The 6,790-nt window shown below is 41.5% G+C and overlaps 1 long non-coding RNA gene across 1 annotated transcript; it reads left to right on the forward strand.

The window, feature by feature from the left end:
• Positions 1 to 205: 205 nt before the first annotated feature.
• On the forward strand, positions 206 to 5,339 carry LOC311254010. The gene is made up of 4 exons (XR_014622137.1): positions 206 to 722; positions 999 to 1,129; positions 4,805 to 4,950; positions 5,073 to 5,339. It is a non-coding gene; the product is annotated as an uncharacterized lncRNA (long non-coding RNA).
• Positions 5,340 to 6,790: the final 1,451 nt, after the last annotated feature.

The following is a 6,790-nucleotide window of genomic DNA, read 5'->3' on the forward strand; positions in this document are numbered from 1 at the left end:
AGGTTATACTGGTTTACAAAATAAATATGTAATGTTGTGTGAAAAATACCATTTGAAAAGTTGAGTGAGGATTTGAAATGTTTTTTCAAGACACAAGAGCACAAATTTAACCGAAAAAGTGAGCACAGCGCCTAAAACTTTTTTCCCCCCCAACATCGCGTCATATTACGTCACGAGAGGGCGTTGTATGCTAGCAGCTGCCATAGCTTAGTGCGTCTCCAAGTGTGAGAGCAGATGGCTATCTGTCAGAGCGGCCATCTTATCGTGAGTCAGTGTGTTTACAGCAGGTTTGGATTGCGTTATCATGGACATGGTAAATTATTGAGTTTGTGGTGGTTTCACAAACTCCAGCCTGTCACGACACCGAGTCCACCGGTTTCCTAACAGAAAAAAAAACGGTGCTATCTTCCGTGCCTGGGTGCATGTTGTGCAGCCGAAGAGACGGGGCTTGACCTCTGCGTCAGCTACGAAAAACTCGGTTGTGTGTCGCTCACTTTAAACCAGAGGATTATCACTCCAGCGATCTGATGGAGTTCAACTGGGATTCCGAAGCAATAACTGTGCGACCCCCCGCCCCCCTCCCAACCCCCGGTGCGGTGCGGTGCCTTCGGTGCCGACAGCCTCATCCGGACCGCTGTCTGTCAGCAGCTGCTGGTGCTGCCGCCCTGGCAGGAGACAGTCACGGATCAGACAGAGACTCAGCTGAACGTGAACAGCCACTTGTAAGTCTTGTTTTATAACATTTGCTAAGTACCCATTTACTGGACGTACATAAGAAGCAACATGACATGTTTTTGTAGAGCAGCGCAGCTAGCTTGCTAATAAGTGAGCAATGCTAGCTAACGCTAGCTAGCGTTAGCAACGTTTTTTGCACAACCTATCTTATGAAAAGGCACTCGGTTTGCCAATATAAGAAGTGTCAAGTTTAGTTACAGCCCAGTGACCCTGTTTGCGCAGTTAAAACATTCCTAATGTATTTTATGTGCTATATTTTGAAGGATTTGGGAGACATCGGCAGCAATGAGGCAGGGGAGATGACAGTCAGTGCTGCAGCAACAGGCTTTCCCTGGCTCCTCAGTGCCCCACTGCGGCTCACAGTGCAGCCTCAGACCTTCTCATCCTGAAACAGGTAGTGTAACATAACTCATATAGAGAATGTCAGCATTCACACTATTGTTCTTCTGGAATTTATTATTCCGTATTCCGTACGTTTTTCGGCTCGTTTCTCCTCCTAAAAATTTTGAGCTACAGAAACCATTCAACTATCAAAATCTTCAGCTCGTTAAGGACATTACTGCTTGTATTTTTGGCATTTCAATCTTTTATACTTTTGGAAATATTGACCTTTTTCTGCAAAATTTTCCCCATTCATCCTTATGGGGATTTTTTCAAATTTCATTCCGCTACTACTTCAGCATACGTTCAGCTATAGAAACCGTTCAACTATTAACATGTTCAGCTTTTTAAGCTCTTTCAGACTTGTACTTTTCAGCTTTTTAGCTTTTCAGCTTTTTCAAATATTCAGCTTTTTCAGAAAAAAAATTAATATGGAAGCAAATGGGAAAATCTTCAAATCCTCTTCAAAACTCATCCACTTTCAAGCTCTTCTGCTCCCTCATACTTTGAGCTAGAGACACCATTCCAACTTTAAAATAGTCACAGGACCTTGAACTATTTGGCACTTATTCAGCTTTTTAAAATCTTTTACGGTTTTGAAATTATCACAGCTTTAGTTTTAAGGATTTTTAGCTCGTCTTCTGGGTTTATAATGGGTGTGTATTGCGTGAGCTAGAGTGGGTGACATCATCGCTAGAGTGGAGAGCAGCTGCAAAAACTTGAGAAAAAACTCTCTTCAGCTTGATTTGGGTCCCACAGCTTTTACTTCACATAGACAATATATACATAGAAATGTAGGAAATCTTGTTGGCTTTCAGATGGTGTTCTTATTTCAGATGTAGGACTTAAACTTTTGGCTGTAGAAGCCCTCGAGCGACAAGCACTCCAGCAACTCCCCCATAAGCTGCAGTGTTAACTTTGAGCCTAAATTTCTGGAGTGGAGCAGACGGTACCGGTTTTGTCTCTCGCTCTGGCTCCCTCATTTTTCACTTTACAGAAATAAAAAAGACATCACATGGTTCAGCAATGTCTCCTCTTACTCACTGTATACATATTTTGGCCATAACCATTACACTTTTTTCTAAACCTGCAGGAGTTTGGGAGGTGTTTTCCCATTTATTCTTATGGGGAAATTTTCAACTTTGATTCTGCTACTGCTCCAGCATATGTGCAGCTACAGAAACTGTTTGGCTGTCAAACTGTTCAGCTTTGTAAGCTCTTTCAGCCTATTACTTTTCAGCTTTTCAACCTTTTCATCCTTTTCAAATATTCAGCTTCATGTTCAGCTAGAGAAACTGTTCAACTATCAAAATGTTCAGCTTCGTGTTCAGCTAGAGAAACTGTTCAGCTATCAAAATGTTCAGCTTTTAAGCTCTTTCAGTTCATTACTTTTCAGCTTTTCTCCCTTTTCAGCTTGTTCAAATATTCAACTTGATGTTTAGCTAGAGAAACTGTTCAGCTATCAAAATGTTCAGCTTTTTAAGCTCTTTCAGTTCATTACTTTTCAGCTTTTCTGCCTTTTCAACTATTCAGCTTTATGTTCAGCTATAGAAACCATCCAACTATCAAAATGTTCAGCTTTTTAAGCTCTTTGAACCTATTACTTTTCAGCCTTTGACTTTTCAGCTTTTGAAAAAAGTCAGCTTTTTCTGCAAATTCTTGACCATTCATTCTCATAGTTTTATGCAGTTTTTTATGCATTAGGCAAGTGTTTTCCAGCACATTCAGCAGATTTCCGAAATCACTTCAGCCGTCAGCATTCACGCTGTATTTTCGCAGGAAATAAAATTTTTCTAGTTATACAGTACAGACCAAAAGTTTGGACACACCTTCTCATTCAATGAGTTTCCTTTCTTTTCATGACTATTGACATTGTAGATTCACACTGAAGGCATCAAAACTATGAATTAACACATGTGGAAATATGTACTTAACAAAAAAGTGTGAAACAACTGAAAATACGCCTTATATTCTAGTTTCTTCAAAGTAGCCACCTTTTGCTCTGATTACTGCTTTGCACACACTCTGCATTCTCTTGATGAGCTTCAAGAGGTAGTCACCTGAAATGGTTTTCACTTCACAGGTGTGCCCTGTCAGGTTTAATAAGTGGGATTTCTTGCCTTATAAAAGGGGTTGGGACCATCAGTTGTGTTGTGCAGAAGTCAGGTGGATACACAGCTGATAGTCCTACTGAATAGACTGTTAGAATTTGTATTATGGCAAGAAAAAAGCAGCTAAGTAAAGAAAAACGAGTAGCCATCATTACTTTAAGAAGAGAAGGTCAGTCAGTCCGAAAAATTGGGAAAACTTTGAAAGTGTCCCCAAGTGCAGTCGCAAAAACCATCAAGCGCTACAAAGAAACTGGCTCACATGAGGACCGCCCCAGGAAAGGAAGACCAAGAGTCACCTCTGCTGCGGAGGATAAGTTCATCCGAGTCACCAGCCTCAGAAATCGCAGGTTAACAGCAGCTCAGATTAGAGACCAGGTCAATGCCACACAGAGTTCTAGCAGCAGACACATCTCTAGAACAACTGTTAAGAGGAGACTGTGTGAATCAGGCCTTCACGGTAGAATAGCTGCTAGGAAACCACTGCTAAGGACAGGCAACAAGCAGAAGAGACTTGTTTGGGCTAAAGAACACAAGGAATGGACATTAGACCAGTGGAAATCTGTGCTTTGGTCTGATGAGTCCAAATTTGAGATCTTTGGTTCCAACCACCGTGTCTTTGTGCGACGCAGAAAAGGTGAACGGATAGACTCTACATGCCTGGTTCCCACCGTGAAGCATGGAGGAGGAGGTGTGATGGTGTGGGGGTGCTTTGCTGGTGACACTGTTGGGGATTTATTCAAAATTGAAGGCATACTGAACCAGCATGGCTACCACAGCATCTTGCAGCGGCATGCTATTCCATCCGGTTTGCGTTTAGTTGGACCATCATTTATTTTTCAACAGGACAATGACCCCAAACACACCTTCAGGCTGTGTAAGGGCTATTTGACCAAGAAGGAGAGTGATGGGGTGCTGCGCCAGATGACCTGGCCTCCACAGTCACCGGACCTGAACCCAATCGAGATGGTTTGGGGTGAGCTGGACCGCAGAGTGAAGGCAAAAGGGCCAACAAGTGCTAAGCATCTCTGGGAACTCCTTCAAGACTGTTGGAAGACCATTTCAGGTGACTACCTCTTGAAGCTCATCAAGAGAATGCCAAGAGTGTGCGAAGCAGTAATCAAAGCAAAAGGTGGCTACTTTGAAGAACCTAGAATATAAGACATATTTTCAGTTGTTTCACACTTTTTTGTTAAGTATATAATTCCACATGTGTTAATTCATAGTTTTGATGCCTTCAGTGTGAATCTACAATTTTCATAGTCATGAAAATAAAGAAAACTCTTTGAATGAGAAGGTGTGTCCAAACTTTTGGTCTGTACTGTATATGCTATCTATATGCATACAAGGCGGTACAACTCCAACACTATCTGACCTCCATTTTTAACACACTTGAACACATTCTGTGACAGAGCTGTTGTATGGGATTGCAGGTTGGACAAGGGTATATGTAGTAAACCAACCATTGAATGTATTAAGTTACATAATTGTATAAAGATTGACCTCTTATTATCCTAGCTTTCCAGGCACAGCCCAAGATGTGTCATGGTGCAAATTAATAGGTAATTTTCTTTTTTCAGGGCTACTGACAAGTTCATTGTGTGCCAAAGCCAGCTTATGTCTCTATTTACTAACTGCTCAGCCTGTTGTGGAGAAACTGAAGTAAGTAACTCCAACGGAAGGAAACATTGAGAAGCAGGAGGGAGCTTGTGCAAAAATAAAGCAGGTAAGGGTCTTCTTGTGATTTCTGATGAAAAAGTATCATAACTTGTATTTCAGTTTGTATATCTTGTGTTATTTATGTACTGTAATCTTCTGCCTTTCACATATGTCTTTCATGTCTGTCAGCATTTTTGGCTCCTCATGGATTCTCTGAGAGTGCGAGAGTGCAGCACTGTCCTGTCCTCGTCTGCTGCGGCTCCCCTTTCCAGATCCCTCCAGAATATCAACAAGGAGGAAGCTGTTGGCATATTCACTGCACAGCATTCATGATTTAATACAGGACATTGATAACTCTGAGGCTTTTCATACTCATAACACTGTTTTTTTTTTTTAAATGGGTCAGATGGTATATTTCTTTTGATTATTAATGGATAATAACCGTTTTTTACAATCTGGACCTTATTTCTAGCATAAAATATGATCATTTACTCACCCAGATAACTTTGGTGTCATTACAAGTCGTTCCGACGAAATTAGATCCAGCTGAGAGCCGCGTATATCTGTATAATGCGAGTACACAGGGCAGTGCAATGTAGCCTCTAAATAACACATTATCTGCCGCAAAATTCATTAATTTCACCAATATTTTGTTATGATACACTACTGCTATTCCCCTCTGAGTCCGGGGTTAGCTGTTGGTCTGTAGGTTGACCTACTAACCTCTGATCTGGATGATGTCATCTCCGACCGCGGCGTGGCTTGTTGCTATCGCTAATGCTACGGTTCGTTTCTGCGTGTTTCCGACTTGTCTGAACAAAATGAGCAGCTGGACGAAGTTCAGCTTCCTCTCCGCAACCTAGACTTACTAAAGCTCTGGCTATTTGCACTAAAAATGGACCCGAATGCCGAAGCGGAATGATTATTATCAGAATGAGCCGGGCAGCGGTCAGAGATGATATCGTCCAGGTCAGAGGTCAGTAGGTCAACCTACAGACCCTGGGTGTTGATAACAGCTAACCCCGGACTCAGAGGGGAATAGCACTAGCGTATCATAACAAAATATTGGTGAATGAACGAGTTTCGCGGCAGATAATGTGTTATTTAGAGGCTGCATTGTGCTGCCCCGTATACTCATTATACGGATATACGCGGCTCTCAGCTGGAACTAATTTCGTCGGAACGACTTGTAATGACACCAAAGTTATCTGGGTGAGTAAATGATCATATTTTATGCTAGAAATAAGGTCCAGATTGTAAAAAATGGTAATTATCCTTTAATAACATTTGGCACATCTGTATAATAGTTGCAATGTTCGTTAAGTTAACACTTAGTTTACATGTGTTGTACAGGATGTGCTTAATTGTGTTAACTTTAATTCATGAACATAATTTATGAAGGACATGCTGCTGCTGCATGCAGGTTTAACCATCAAATGCAGATCTGACTGTACCCTTCTGTTAAAGAAAGAAAAACCTATATAGGCTAGGCCCAGTGGACAATCTTCCTGCTGTATGCAGTGTAGTGGTATTCCTTTATTTTCTTTCTCTCTTGCACTTAATGGTATTTTTAAGATATTAATGCTGTTGCAAAATGTTGTTGTGTTATCGTGAGCACTGTCTATGAGAACCTGGGCAACCTCATAGAGTGTTTTGAGACCATCAGGTCAGACACACCTTTGACAGCACCATGGTGAGGGAGGCGTCTGGCTTCCTGAGGATGCTGCAGGATGAAGATTTTGTTTTTTTCCTGCAGCTGTTTCATCAAATCGTGCCTCATGTTGACATGATGTACCAACAGCTCCAGAAGAGGGACATTGACATGGTGTTCATCAAACGTGCCCTGCAGAACTTCACCAGCAGTGTTCAGGCCATCAGGTAAGATAATATAGAGTGATTATAATAAT

Source organism: Pagrus pagrus (genome assembly GCF_965226575.1).
Source record: "Pagrus pagrus genome assembly, contig: HAP1_SCAFFOLD_133, whole genome shotgun sequence".
Taxonomy (NCBI): Eukaryota; Metazoa; Chordata; class Actinopteri; order Spariformes; family Sparidae; genus Pagrus; species Pagrus pagrus.